We start from the raw sequence: 15,592 nt of genomic DNA on the forward strand, positions 1-15,592 counted from the left end.
CAAGATGGGAGAAAATGTAAATGCTCACGCGGGAGTTATAGCCGGGGAACTTGCAGGTGTGCTTCAGTCTATGGATGAGAAATACATAGCACTCTTTGATGCAATCAGCAAGCAGGCTGGAAACTCAAGACCAGAGACTGAAGCCAAGGAAGAGATTCACCCATTGCAAATGCCACATGTGAAGCTAGAGGGTGTAGAAAATTATTCCAATTGGGCAGAGCATGCTGAGACCATCTTGATCTCAAGGAACCTCGAGGGGTATATACTGGGAACAGTGGAGAAGCCTATCGAGGAAAATTCAAAAGAGGCCCAGAAGTGGTAAGCAACAAATGCATTGGTGGGAGCTTGGCTTTTAAGCTCAATATCATCTCAGATTGCAAAGCAAGTTGAAAGGATCAAGGAGGCCTCAGAAATTTGGAGGCTCCTGAAGGGGACATATCAGGTGTAGGGAATGAGATGTTGGCATGTAGGATTCAAAAGGAACTATAGGAGCTAGGCCAGGGGGAGAAGACTGTTGTGGAATATGTGTCAAAACTGAAAAGGTTGTGGAGTGATCTTGATTACTATGATCCAGTTGAGATGGAATGTGGGAAATGTGTTGAGAAACATAGTAAATGGATTGAAAGAAGGCGTGTTAGGGATTTCTTCTTCATCCTAAGTTCGAGAATAGGAGAGAAGCACTTTATGGTAGTGGGAAGTTGCCCAGTCTAGAGCAAGAAATTGTTGCAATTATAAGCGAGGAAACTCAGTTGAAATTGGAGACAACAGGACCCCTGGCCCAAGGTGTGTCACAAGGATGTTCAGCTCTCCTTGTTGTCGAGGGTGGTAATTATCCAAGACCAGGAGCAAATACTCATGAGAAGAAGTGCTTTGAATGTGGCCAGCCAGGACACTTCAAGGAAGCCTGCCCACAACTAATAGGAGGAGGTCGTGGTAGAGGCCTGGACTATCATGGCAGAGGGCGTGGTCGTGGGATTGATGGACGTGGTGGTGGTCGTGGAAGAGGTATGCAGTCAATAGGAAGGGCACGCATTTCTGTTTTGCTGAAGAACTATCTAGGACTGTGAGCATTGAGAAGACTGCCGATGAGTTAGAGAAATGGCATCAACTAAAGAATTTGAGCCTTGGTGATCTGCGGCCCTCTGAGACACAAGCATCATCTTCGTCAGCCAACTTCGCTGGTAACAACTCTTCTATTATGGGATGTAGTGATAATTTTACAACAGGGGCACAATGGTTAACTGACTCTGGTGCATTTAGACATATGGCTGGACCAAATAAGGATTTTACAATTATATTTCTAATCTAAGAAAGGAAAGTGTAAAATTAGCTGATGGTTCTACTCAAGCGATTGTGGGGTCTGGAATGGTCAATGTCGGATTCTGGGTTCCGGCAAACCCTTGATGTTCGGACACTGAGGTGCGCATGAAGCAATCTCCCTCTCTTGCTCGCTCGCTCGCACAACGATCTCAAGGCCTAGCTCGACGAACCCAAGGAACACAGGACACAGAGGTTTATACTGGTTCGGGCCACTATTGTGGTGTAATATCCTACTCCAGTGTGGTGGTGGTGGTGGATTGCCTCATGGGCTTGGGATGAATTAGTACAATGGATGAACTGCCTCCTGAGGAGAGGTGTTCTTGAGCTCGGTCAGCTGGTGTGTGTGAGGATGGTCCGAAAAATGATCCCCCTTGCTATGGTGGTGGCTAGCCCTATTTATAGAGGCCCTGGTCCTCTTCCCAAATGTTAGGCGGGAAGGGATCCAACAATGGCCAAGTTTGAAGGGAGACAACTAGTACAAGCTATCCTAACAAAAGGTGGTCTTCGCCTGCCAAAGACTCTGGTGGTGAAGCTGCTATGGGCTCCGGGGTGACCTCGGTCCTGCCGTCCTGCTGGCCTTGGTCTTGTTGCACCGATAAGGAAACCTTCGCCTGATGCCTCGGGACTCCTCGCCTGTGCCTGCCTCTTTAGCACCAAAGAGGAAACTGGTACACTGCACCCACTGACGCCCTCCTGGCCTTGGTCGTCATGGCTCACGTCATGCGAACCTCGTGAGGTGCCCCTTGCATAGATATCTCCGCTCCTCAGGATCCAGCCTAGTGAGGCTGCCCCCAGGGAGGTCTTGGCATCGCCTGCCTCGCGAGGGTCTTGAGTTGTTGCTGCAGACGATGGGCCGTACTAGGCCGCTGGTGGAGCCAGGCCGTGGGCCATAGGCCGACAAGTCTGGGTACCCCCGTTCCCAGGACGCCGACAGTAGCCCCCGAGCCCAAGGCGCGCTCGAACTTGGCTTCGAGGCAAGCCAAAGGGCAAGTGCGGAGCACCGTGGGCCCCAAACGCATGCAGCCTTGTTCGCCGCATGGCGATTAATAGGACGTGGGCTTATCCGCTTCCCCATGCTGCCTTGATATCCGTTCGACTTGACGAGACCCTGCTGCATGCAGAAGAAAACCATCATTACCTGCGATCATGGAGGCCGGCGGTTGACCTCCCTCTGGATATAAATTAGGAGGGGTGCAAAGCCCCCGTCGCTCATCTCTTCTTCCATTCCGCCTACCTCTTCTTCCTACTCACTCCACCATCTTGCCGCGACACCCATGGCACCGACGAAGAGGTTTTCAGCCTCGAAGAAGGGGAAGGTGTGCCAGGAGGAACCCGGCTTGCCACCGCCCAAGAGGGGGTGTGGCCGTCCCCGCAAGCACGCTCTGACCCCTGCCGCGGCCCGGGGGGCACGGGCGCACTCCCTTGGGAACCGGCGGCGTCGTCCCTGGAGGTCACGGTGGTGCATGCTCCCACGGCGGGGGCCGTTCCAAGCGGAGAAGCCCTTGCATCGAGGGGAGGCACGCCATGGTCGCTCGGCCCCCACGGCCGCGCTTCCATTTGGCGGAGGTGCTCCCGGAGTTCGTTGTGTGGTCGGAGCAGCCGGCCGACACTTGGCTCCAGCTCCCGCTGTCGGTGTACAGAAAGAGGGGTACGCTTTTTGTACCCCTATAACTGTGCACGGGCAGTCTGAGCCACGGGCACCACCACACTGAGCAAGGCAAGGGAGGTGAGCCAAGGTAAGGCCGAAGCTCGAGAGAAGCAGAACGACGCCAAGACCAAGCCAACAAAGAGCAAAGGAGACGAAGCGGACTCCCCCCAGCAAGATCCTTGCCGGGAGGCGGTTTGAGCAAACCCGGCAAGACCCTTGCCGTGGCAGCTCGCCCCAGACCTACGGAGTGAGTCATCCTTGAGTCCACTGCCCCCATGGGGCAAGGATTCGGGAGACATCCCCGTGGTGGCATGCAGATCTTGGTGAAGACATTCAAGATCAGATACACCCTTTAGAAGATGATGATCCTAGGCGGGATCCCAGCCAAGGAGGACCACAAGGCCCCCGGCAAGAGCCTTGCTGGGGATGACAGCAGGCACCATGGCAAGACCCTTGCCGGGGCCCCGGCAAGGCCCTTGCCAAGAACACCCGTAGGGCCACCATCAGGCCCATGCCAGTCAAACCTCCACCGCCGTTCGCACGCAGCTGCCGACCCAACCAGCTAGGCAGGCACCTGCGTGGCGGCATGCAGATCTTCGTGGAGACCCACCACTACGCAACCTTAGCTTCCTGCCTACCTACATGGCACCGCGGGCGCCGCTGGCCAGGGCGCGTGTCGACACGAGAGGGAGCGGCAACGGACGAGACAGGCCTCTCCCTCGTCCCCGATAAAGCAAGGACACCTGGGCAAGACGCAAATGCGCCTTGTCATGTAATGCGAGGGATAACCTCACATCACTGTACCCTTTCCACCTCCTGTGTGCCATTGTGGCAACCCCTTTCCTATAAACGGAGGCCCGAGGTGACCAGGAGGAGGATTCAGCTTTTTGGAGCTCCTCACGCCCCATAGCTAGCTCAAGAACACAGATATACAATCCACCAAAGCAGGAGTAGGGTTTTACACATCCTCGCGGCCCGAACCTGGATAAACGAACCGTGTGCTATCTGTTTGATCCGCTCTTCTCACGACCCCACGCCCCGCAACCGTAGTAGGGATTCTTGTGATCCCATAGGTGTCGTTCCCACCGACATCTTTGGCGCGCCAGGTAGGGGGCGCAGTTGTGAGAATCGGCTTTAGCAGTTAGTTCGAAGCTTCTTCATCATCATGGCGCCCAAGAAGAAGACGACGGTGGTGGTTGGCCCGTCGGAAGCCGGACATCCCATCCCGACGCGGGCGAGCAGCGGACCGGTCGTAGAAAGGACCCAAGGCGCCGTTCGCGAACACCAACACCGTCCCAACAGCCAGAGTTTGGGAGGCGGCGATGTTCGTGCGCCTGGTAACAGGACGCACGCCGCCAAACCCAAGGATGGAGCCAGGCCCTCCGCAGGTGGCGCAGGGCCTTCCAAGATCGCTACCACCCCGCCCGAAGGTGATGCGAGGGCCTCCAAGACTCCCACGCCGGCGCCGACGGCGCGCTCCTCTCAAGCGGCGCACGACGAACGGCGCAATCACGCCGAAGAACCCGGGCGTTGCCGCGGGAAGAGCCCTGAGCGCCACTCCTGGGAGGTAGAAGACCTGCCCGCTCGCCGAGGCGCTGGTGAAGGTGGCATGCGACCGCGGGGTCGTGATAGAGCTCCTTCTGACATGGTCAGAAGTCGAAGCGCGTCGCGATCCGTGCAGGTTTCGCTGCCACCAACGACAGCAGAAGCCCTGGCGCGCGCGCAGTTGCTCCTCGATTTTCCTCCCACTACGGGGAAACTCGACGAATGGAGAGCCACTATCCAAAGCCTTGTTGCGGTGGCCAACAAAGATGAACCGAGTTCGGTGGAGCCCTCGGGTCGACGCTCCAACGGAGTCCCACGCACCAGTGGTAGGAAAGCCGGCGGCGCCGCGACCACGGTGCACTCGCCTCCTCCTCGCCCGGTACCGCGGACGCCAGCCCATCGCGACGTTGCGGGCGCCGAAATCTCCATAGCGTCGTCCGACCCGCGGACCCACTGTGATCAGCGCCAAGTCCTTCAGGAACGAGAACATGAAGACGCTCGAACCACTATCGAGCGCTGGCGCGGAGTGCGCCACCAGTCAGACAGGCGAGCAGGGCCTGCTGTGAACCACCTGACACCGTGAGCTGCGGCAGTTCTAGTGGCCCACTCACCGCACCTTCAAACCTGACGTGGGCGAAAAGTACAGCGGCAAGACCCACCCGTCCGAGTTCCTCAGCATCTACACCATTGCGATGCAAGCTGCCGGAGCCTGCGACGATAAGGTGCTTGCGAATTACTTTCCGTTGGCTCTTAAACCCAACGCCATGTCATGGTTGATGCACTTGCCGGTAGACTCTATTTCCTCCTGGTCGGATTTGTGCCATGAGTTTGTGGGCGCCTTTACTGGAGGCCACCAAGCCCATGGTCGAGCGAGCGACCTACACGTCATTCCCCAGAAGGGAGGCGAGAGTCTCCGCAAGTATATACAGAGGTTCAGCCGGATACAGTACAATATCCCTGATGTTCACCCTGCCGCCATCATCAGCGCGTTCCATTAGAACATGCGTAACCGCAAGATGCGCGAAGAGCTGGCAATGAACAAGGTGAAAGATTTAGCAGAACTCTATGTTCTTGCTGACAGATGTGCCCAGGCTGAAGAGGGTAGGAAGTACCCCGGCGAAGACGCCGGTTTGGAAACCGACTCCTCAGATGAAGATACTGCCGCCCCGGCGAAGAAGGGCCGGCGCCGCAACAGGAAGCGCAAAGGTAAATCTGTGCTTGCCGTCAAGGGATCTAATGACACCGGCTCCACCAAGAAAACCAAGGCAGATGACCCCGGCAAGGAAATTGCCGGATGTGTCGCCTGCCGGGCCTTGGCGGTTGCCGAGAAGCCAGGAAACTCCGACAAGCGATACTGCAAGATCCATCGCACCAAAGGCCATGCTCTCCAAGACTTCCGACAGGTTGAGCTCCTCGCTGAGAAGCAGAGGGCTGAATATGAGAGGTGGGACAAGGAGAAGGGCCAAGATGGTGCTAAGGGGTCCGGCAAGAAGCGTGATGACCACGCGGGCCATCGTGGCAAGGATAAACAATAGGAGAGGCCCGCCCGGGGCCGTGACAAAAAGCCAGAAGACGACGATCACAAAGAGGACGACGAATCCGGCAACCGAGAGTTTCAGAAAGCTACAGAGGCCATGTGCATCGACGGCGGTGCCTCGCTGCATACTTCTCACCGCCAGCTTAAACAGTGGGCGCGAGAGATTACAGTGGCAGAGCCGTCATTTGATGCCCAAAGGCTGCTGAAGTGGTCCAGCACACCTATCATTTTTGACACCGAGGATCACCCTGATCGCGCAACTGCGGTCGGGTGCTTGCCATTGTTGGTTTCACCAACAATACGCAACCTCAAGGTGACAAAGATGCTAGTCGATGGCGGGGCCGGTCTGAACTTGATCTTGCCTGCCGTGATCAAGAAACTGATGATTCCTGATGGAGACCTCGAAGAGACGGGCACGTTTCAGGGGGTCAACCCGGGAAGAAGCCAACCTAAGGGAAAGGTCACACTGCCCGTGACTTTTGGAAGCGATCTGAACTACAGGACAGAGAGGATCGTGTTTGATGTTGCCAAGATCCCCTTGCCCTACAACGGGATCCTTGGCCGCCTAGCGGTGGCCAAGTTCATGGCGGTGTCACACTACGCCTACAACACCCTGAAGATGCCAGGACCCATGACGATCATCACCATCCCCTCCGATAAGAAAGATGCGCTGATTTGCGCTGACCAACTATACCAGCAAGCAGTTGCAGCAGCTGCCGCCACTAGGGCACTTGCTCCTGCCGCTGGGACCCCGGGGGGGGGGGAGAAGAAGAAGACCGGTGAGACCTCGGACACCCACTCCGGCAAGCGCACCTCTCCGGAGTGTAGCGCTCCCATCGAGGACGTGCCAGAGAGCTCCACCGGCGGAAACAAGAAGCCCAGGGCCATACCGCCGGGAACCAAGAAGGTTTCTGTCAATGAGGACGGCACGGGAGGGGCTTTCACCATAAGCTCCACCCTTGACGACAAATAGGAAGACGCGCTCGTCACCTTCCTGCGGGCGAATGTCGGTGTGTTTGCATGGCAAGCTTTCGACATCCCCGGCGTTCCCAGGGAGGTGATTGAGCACCACCTTGCTGTCTGTCCTCATGCACGGCCCGTCAAGTAGAAGGTCAGAAAGCAAGCTTTGGAACGACAAGAGTTCATCACAGAGGAGATCCGGAAACTGGAAGCAGCGGGTTTGGTAAGAGGAGTGCTCCATCCAACGTGGTTGGCCAATCCGGTCGTAGTGCGCAAGGCAAATGGGAAGTGGAGGCTGTGTATTGATTACACAGATATCAATAAGGCTTGTCCTAAGGACCCCTTCCCGTTGCCGCGCATCGACTAGATTGTTGACTCCACAGCCGGGTGTGATCTGTTGTCATTCCTCGATGCCTACTCCGGCTACCACCAGATCTTCATGACAAGAGAAGACGAAGAGAAAACAACATTCATCACCCCATGTGGTATGTATTGTTTCATGCGGATGCCTTTCGGGCTAAAGAGTGCTGGTTCGACGTTTCCAAGGGCGGTCCAGATTGGTTTTGAACCCCAGCTCCATAGAAATGTGGAAGCTTATATGGATGACATAGTGGTCAAAACCAAGGACAGGGCAACCCTCATACCGGATTTGCAAGAAACATTTGCAAACCTGCGCAAGATCAATCTCAAGCTGAACCCTGAGAAGTGTGCGTCTTTGGCGTCCCGTCCGGCAAGCTTCTCGGGTTCTTTGTGTCACAGCGTGGGATAGAGGCCAATCCGGACAAGATCAAAGCTATAGAGCAGATTGAAGCACCCAAGCGAATCAAGGATGTGCGTCGGCTTGCTGGTTGCGTCGCCGCCATGGGCAGATTCATTTCCAAGTCTGTCGAGCGCGCCCTGCCCTTTTTCAAGATCCTGAAAAAGGCGGGCCTGATGGAGTGGACGCCAGAAGCCGAAGCAGCATTGCAAGATTTGAGGAAGTACCTCTCCTCCGCGCCAATACTAGTTGCGCCTAGGCCACATGAGCCGTTGCTGCTATACCTGGCGGCAATGAACCAGGTGGTCAACGCTGCACTAGTGGCGCAGAGAGAGGATGACGACGAGGTAATGGCAGCAACAGAGCCCGACACCACCAATGCAGAGACGACACAGCCAGTTGAAGTGCCGCCGAAGAAGAAAATGGTGCAGCACCCAGTCTACTTTGGTAGTTCCCTCCTGCAGGGAGCTAGATCAAGGTACTCCGCGTGCAGAAACTGCTCTTCGGCCTTCTTATGGCCTCGAGGAAGCTGCGTCACTTCTTCCAGGCACACGAGATCACTGTCATCACTCGCCTCCCTCTGCAACGGATATTGCACAATCCAGATGCAACGGGAAGAATTGTGGAATGGGCACTGGAGCTGTCCAGCTTTGGCCTCAAGTTTGAAAGTACTTCGACGATTCTGAGCCGAGTCCTGGCGGAGTTCATTGCAGAATGGACCACAACGCCTGACGAAGAAGCCCAAGAGACTTCTCTCCCCGGCAAGGAGGCAAGTTGCATTTGGATCATGTACTTTGATGGAGCTTTCTCCTTACACGGCGCCGGGGCTAGAGTACTGCTTGTCGCGCCCATCGGAGAGCACCTCAAGTACGTGATCTAGATGCACTTCCCCAGGGAGGTGTCAACAAACAATACGGCAGAGTACGAAGGGCTGCTTGTCGATCTAAGGATCGCGGCGGACCTCGGAATCAAGAAGCTCATCGTCAGGGGCGACTCGCAGCTCGTCGTCAAGCAAGTCAACAAGGACTACCAGAGCCCATTGATGAAGGCCTACATCGATGAAGTGAGAAAGCTGGAAGAGCATTTCGACGGTATACAGGCTGAATATTTTCCCCGAGCAGAGAACGATATCGCCGATTACCTGTCAAAACGTGCTGCCCTCAAGCTACCTGTGGAACCAGGTACCTTTGTGCTCCAGCTAACTCAGCCATCCGTTGATCCATCAACAGAGCAGAACAAGAGGAGGAAATCAGGACCCGACAAGTACTTTCCCGCCGAGCTCCCCGGAGCCGCCGGCAAGGATGTTCCCGGGGACACTGAGCCCGCCACGGGACGGCTAGCTCCGGCGGAGCGTCAAGCTCTTGCCGTCGAGACAGCCGCTCCTATAGCGGAGGAAATGCCTTTAGTCCTCGCTGTCGAGCCCCAGGCTCCAGCGTGGGCACAGCATACCGTTCGATTCCTCCAAACAGGGGAACTTCCTGAAGAGCAGGAAGAAGCAGAAAAAGTAGCCCGTCGCTCTACCATGTACCAGTTCGTCGACGACGTCCTGTACAGAAAGATGCCGAACGGTGTGAAATTGAAGTGTATCCCTCGGGAGGAAGGACTGGAGCTGTTGGCGGAGATACATGGAGGCATATGTGGATCCCACATCGGGTCAAGGGCCCTTGCCGCAAGGCATTTCGGCAAGGTTTCTTCTAGCCCACCGCCCTCCAGGATGCGATGACACTAGTCACCAGGTGTGAAGTGTGTCAGTTCCATTCAAAGAAGCTTCATCAGCCAGCTCAATCCCTTCAAACCATTCCTCTCTCCTGGCCCTTCTCGGTCTGGGGGCTCGACATACTGGGCCCTTTCCCCTGCGCTGTCGGGGGCTTTGAGTACTTGTACGTTGCAATCGACAAGTTCACAAAGTGGCCGGAGGTGGAGGCAATGAGGAAGGTCACAGCTCAGTCAGCTGTCAAGTTCTTCAAGGGACTAGTGTGCCGTTTTGGTGTACCCAACAGGGTCATCACCGACAACGGCACACAGTTCACAAGCCGCACCTTCATGCAATATATCCAAGACCTCGGCAGCAAAGTCTGTTTCGCTTCTGTTGCTCACCCACGAAGCAATGGTCAAGCTAAGAGGGCAAACGCTGAAGTACTGCGAGGCTTAAGGACCAAGACCTTTGACAGGCTGCACAAGAGTGGAAGGCGCTGGATTGATGAGTTGCCGAAGGTTCTTTGGTCGATCAAGACGATGCCAAATCGAGCCACCGGCCAGACACCCTTTGCCCTAGTATACGGGGCAGAAGCAGTTCTCCCCACTGAACTCATATACGGGTCACCTCGAGTGCTTGCTTATGATGAGCTTGAGCAAGAGCAACTGCGGCAAGATGACGCAATGCTCCTTGAGGAAGATCGTCTTCGGGCGGCTGTGAGAGCAGCACGCTACCAGCAAGCCTTGTGCCGCTACCATAGCCGCAAGGTTCATGCCCGAAGCCTTGAGGAAGGCGACCTTGTCCTTCGGCGCGTTCAACCGGCCAAGAATTCCAACAAGTTGACGCCAAAGTGGGAAGGCCCATATCGGGTAATACGAGTCACCAGGCCTGGCGCAGTCCACCTGGAGACCGAAGATGCCGTTCCGGTGAGTAACTCCTGGAACATTGAGCATCTTCACAAGTTTTACCCATGAGGCGCGGCTTGTCGGGCCCCCCGGCAAGCCACCTTTTGTACAAGCATTGCCGATGATGCATGTAACCCTTTGTACAAAGCCAGGCGCAGACCCTGAGCATAAATAAATGAAGCGCTGGTGCCCTAAGTTATAGCATGCATGCTAGGTCGAGTCTCGTCCTTGGTTAGGGTTGATAGTGCTTAGCGGCGACTAACCCCTAGCTTAGAGGTCGAGTGTGCATCTCTTTGTCTTTCTTTTGTCTTCTTTGGTTCACAGGACACACGGATATCCGTGCCGAACCACTTGGGGAGGAAAAGAAGATGAACAGACCAGCATCTAGCCCCCGGCAAGCCAGCATTGCCGGGGGCTGCAAGAGCAAAGATTCACCCATGATGAACCAGGGTTGCCGGGGGCTGCGTCTTCAGATAAGTTCTTCATCCCTTATCATGCATTCCATTATGGACTGAGGTATGTGAAACCTCGGTTTCCCCTAAGCTACGGTGCTCCCATAACTCTAGGCCCTAGGGCTCGTTCCTGGGGCCAAGTTTGGTCGTAGTCGCGGCAGCGAAAGGATGAAACAAGGAGCCAGAACCCGCCTCATCCCTGCCTCTGCCAAAGGCGTGAGGAAGGTCGAGCGAAGTGGGGACACGACAAGGCCTGTTTCCGGGCAAGGAAATGTTTATCTTGAAGATATCAAGGATTTACTCCTTGTCGTGGGTTCCACCCGCAAACAAATAACCCGTCAAGCATCCCTTTTTCATTAAAAACATTCCACTCAGGTACAGTCCATAGGGAATGAAAAATATGAATGATGGGGTTACAAGTTTTAAATTCAGCTAAGGCCCGAAGGCTTACAAACTAAAAAGAGATAAGGTGCCCGTAATCCCTTTCTTGTCCCTCTCCTCAGGAGGCAGGTCAAGGAGGCAAAAAGGGCAAAAGGGGCGCCTAGGCGAGGTACGGGTGGCAGAAGACACAAAGAGAACATCTCGGTGGCCGTCCAAAGGCTGGATGGTGATGGCAGCGCCGGAAGCAAAGCTTGAAGAAGAGGCGGCAGGACGTCAGCACGCGTCAAAGGCGTCGGTGCCCGTGTACTCCGATTTGACGGCCTTGCCGCCTGCCCTCTTCCTCTTCCGTAGCCTCCCAACGACAGCCGCCCAAGGAGACGACCCCGAGAAGTTCAGGGAGCCGGGGACACGATTGATGGGGTCGCCAGTGCCGCACGGAGCGGCGCCCGACACCTAATCGGACCCGTCATCCTGCCGCCTACTACCCTTGTCGTCGCTGCCGCTGTCCTCCTCGTCACTCTCGCCCGAGGAGGAGTCTTTGCTATCAGAAGAGCTCTCCACGCAGCACCTTGCACGGGTCCCGAAGCACCCGAAGACCTTGACGGAGAGAAGGCCACCCTCCATCAGCTTGAAATGGAGAGTGAGCCCCTCCGTCAAGCAGTGGATTTGAGCGAACGTCTTCCATCCTCGACGAAGATACATCACGTGAGGGGCTGGGAAGTCGACGCGAACCCGTGTGCCGCTGATCCCACAGCCCCTCATGTGCATCCACAGCGACTCCGGTGGATCCAGCTCCATCTCCCGCGCGAATGGAGCCGGGAGACGAAGGCGACGGCGAGGCGGCCGGCGCAGCCTGACGAAGAACTCGCAAGGGTCATCCCCAACATGGCCCTCCATGGGGGGAGGAACTGCTGGCGGAGGCGAGGCCGGCGCACCGCCCCGTCCTCCTCTTCCCCGAGCGCCTCGGCCTCGCTCACGGCCTCGCCCCCTTCCCCTTTCCCTCGCGGCTGGCTCTGCCACCGCGGGTGCAGGAGAAGGAGGGACGCGTTGTCGAGCGGCGACCCTCGCCGCCACCGTTGAAGGACCAGGATTCCCTCTCTCCATGGCGGATGGAAGGGGGGAGCAAAAGCTGAAGGAAGGAGGAGATGAAAGAATGCGGGACGCCATCGCCCCCTCCTGCTCTTTATAAAGGAACAGGGTGGGGGCTCGGCCGCCCCGCTCAGCCAATCAAGACGCGGAAGGAGCAGGGAACTGGGACCGACCCACCACCCCAGCCCGCGGTGGCCTGGTTTCCCGCCGCCACCGTTCGCCACCCCAACCGCACGAGAGCCACGTGGCAGGCGTGCAGGACCGAGGCGACGGGTGAGGCGACCTCTCCCCACCCCATGATCGTGGGGAGTGGACGCCTTGAAGACCACGCCACCGCGCCTCCACGCCTCCCTCCGTTTATGGGGAAGACGTGAACCGCCCCCTTTACTATGACGTGACGCATGCATGCAGAGGTCAGCTCCACGCATGCCGCCCACGTCACACACGCCTCCCCACGCCGCGCCACGCGCGGGAAGCATGGGAAGCGCAGCGCGCGAAGAGACTTACCGCAGTAAAAACCGCCCCGCCTGCCCGCGCACCATTTTTGGGCCTAGCCCAACAACGCGATTGCGCTTACGTGTGGCCCAGGCCTGGGGGCTCCTGTCGGTGTACAAAAAGAGGGGTACGCTTTTTGTACCCGTATAACTGTGCACGGGCAGTCTGAGCCACAGGCACCGCCACACTGAGCAAGGCAAGGGAGGTGAGCCAAGGTAATGCCGAAGTTCGAGAGAAGCAGAACGATGCCAAGACCAAGCCCACAAAGAGCAAAGGAGACGAAGCGGACTCCCCCCGGCAAGTTCCTTGCCGGGAGGCGGTTTTAGAAAACCCGGCAAGACCCTTGCCGTGGCAGCTCGCCCCACACCTACGGAGTGAGTCACCCTTGAGTCCACTGCCCCCATGGGGCAAGGATTCGGGAGACATCCCCGTGGTGGCATGCAGATCTTGGTGAAGACATTCAAGATCAGATACACCCTTTAGAAGATGATGATCCTTGGCGGGATCCCAGCCAAGGAGGACCACAAGGCCCCCGGCAAGAGCCTTGCCGGGGATGACAGCAGGCGCCACGGCAAGACCCTTGCTGGGGCCCCGGCAAGGCCGTTGCCAAGAACACCCGTAGGGCCACCATCAGGCCCACGCCAGTCAAACCTCCACCGCCGTTCGCACGCAGCTGCCGACCCAACCAGCTGGGCAGGCACCTGCGTGGCGGCATGCCGATCTTCATGGAGACCCACCACTACGCCACCTCAGCTGCCTGGCTGCCTACATGGCACCGCAGGCGCCGCTGGCCAGGGCGCGTGTCGACACGAGAGGGAGCGGCGATGGACGAGACAGGGCTCTCCCCCATCCCCGATAAAGCAAGGACACCTGGGCAAGACGCATTAAATGCGCCTTGCATGTAATGCGAGGGATAACCTCACATGACTGTACCCTTTCTACCTCTTGTGTGCCATTGTGGCAACCCCTTTCCTATAAAAGGAGGCCCGAGGCGACCAGGAGGAGGATTCGGCTTTTTGGAGCTCCTCACGCCCCATAGCTAGCTCAAGAACACAGATATACAATCCACCAAAGCAGGAATAGGGTTTTACGCATCCTCGTGGCCCGAACCTGGATAAACGAACCATGTGCTATCTGTTTGATCCGCTCTTCTCACGACCCCGCGCCCTGCAACCGTAGTAGGGATTCTTGTGATCCCATAGGTGTCGTTCCCACCGACACCCGCGCTCCTTCAACGGCGAGCTGCCAGCCACAGGTCTCGATGGCTTTTGGCTGCTAGCCGACGGCTGCTGGAGCAAGGCCTCGTGGGCTGCGGTGGAGGTTTCTGCTGCGGGCAATGCAATCCTAACCTGCGGCTGGCAGAGGTTTTCTTGTGCGCGCGGCCTGGGCAGGAGGTGCACCCTCCACTTCAAGTATGATGGCTTCGCGACAATCTACGTGAGGGTTTTTGGGGAGGATGACAGCCGTGCAGGGTGCTGCCCCGAGGATAGCGGCGGTGACGACGAGCTAGGCCTTGATGATGGCCGCGACGATGTCGAGGGCGGGCTCGCCCTTGGCGATGGCCGTGGCCTGGCCGATGGCGGCAACTCCTCCTCCGGTGAAAGCTCCAGCAGCGGCGGTTACGACCAACCGCCACCCCGCCGGGCCCGTTATGAGGATGTCGGCAGGTCATCCTGCCGTCGCGCCCCGGTGAAGCGCGAAGAGGACTCTGGCTGAGTCCGGGGGGAGGCGCTGAGAGCCAGCCCTCGTGAGCTGCTGCGGGTGTGTATGCCGCTTTTGCCTGTCTTTTTCTTTTTTCATGCATTCCATGAAACAAGTATGGGGCCCTAGGTTGGCGTGTAATGAACCATAATTCTTATGCCGCTCATGTTAAGTTTATTGTTTCTATGTTGGGTTGTGGTATCTATGCCTTATGTAGGCACAGAGGGATAACTTACCTTGACATATTCGAGGTAGCTTCCACCTCACGAGGGCGCGCGCCTCCTGGCATCTGGTGAGGCTTCCCAACTGCCAACTCGGGAGCCACTAATCTTGGGAGACACGCGAAGCTGAAAAAATTCGTCAGGAAATCCTTATCCTTCCTTGCACGAGGCCCCAGGCATAGGCTGATCATGGCCTAACGCACCACGTCGCGGTACCCGTGGGGAACAGACTCAGAAAGGTGCGCCGAAGCTCAATCGAGGGTGCCTCATGAAGATCAGGGGAGCCGAAGCTCTGGAGTGACAGGGCTTTGGCGAGGTGTGCCCGTGACCGGGTTAGCCCAGTGCATGCACACACCTGCCCAGCCCCCCGCGATAGGCACGTGAGGGGGAACGTTGGGTAACTGCCGTCCTCCCTGGCGCAAAGCAGGAATCGAGCGAAGAAACAAAGAGAAGAAGGCACTCAACCAAACAAATCGAGAAACGCCGAAACTTCAAATTCCATTAAAAATGTTGCAAGCCAACTATGGAAATCAAATGAACACCCGCGTCCGGCACCTAGTCTAGTCTTCTCACCAGCACGGAGCTAAGTGCTGCCACCAGGACGTGGGAGGGAGCCCCCGAGGCCCGAGGGCGGCACTCCGGAGACTTCGGGGCGTGTACAGCCCCACTCATTATTACGTGAGAGTGTCACGGGCAGAGACCTTCACAGGCATTGGGCCTTGCTTCATGGGTAGAACTTTCGGAGATGCTGGATGTTCCAGGCGTTCTGGATGGGGATCCTGTCCTGCGTCTCCAGGCACGCGGTGCTACCTCTTGAGCATGCGTTGGTTTTCCCTTGAAGAGGAAAGGGTGATGCAGCAAAGTAGCATAAGTATTTCGCTCAGT

At 57.0% G+C, this 15,592-nt stretch overlaps 2 pseudogenes across 1 annotated transcript in view; both read left to right on the forward strand.

Annotated features, from left to right (window-relative positions):
• The window catches only part of LOC125541263 (uncharacterized), a 251,915-nt pseudogene that overhangs the window by 77,960 nt on the left and 158,363 nt on the right, over positions 1-15,592 (forward strand). The gene's annotated exons all lie outside the window — the stretch shown is intronic.
• LOC147980443 (uncharacterized) lies at positions 5-1,309 on the forward strand (annotated as a pseudogene).

This window comes from Triticum urartu, chromosome 3A, assembly GCF_056163025.1.
Source record: "Triticum urartu cultivar PI428250 chromosome 3A, HENAU_Tu73, whole genome shotgun sequence".
Classification (NCBI taxonomy): Eukaryota; Viridiplantae; Streptophyta; class Magnoliopsida; order Poales; family Poaceae; genus Triticum; species Triticum urartu.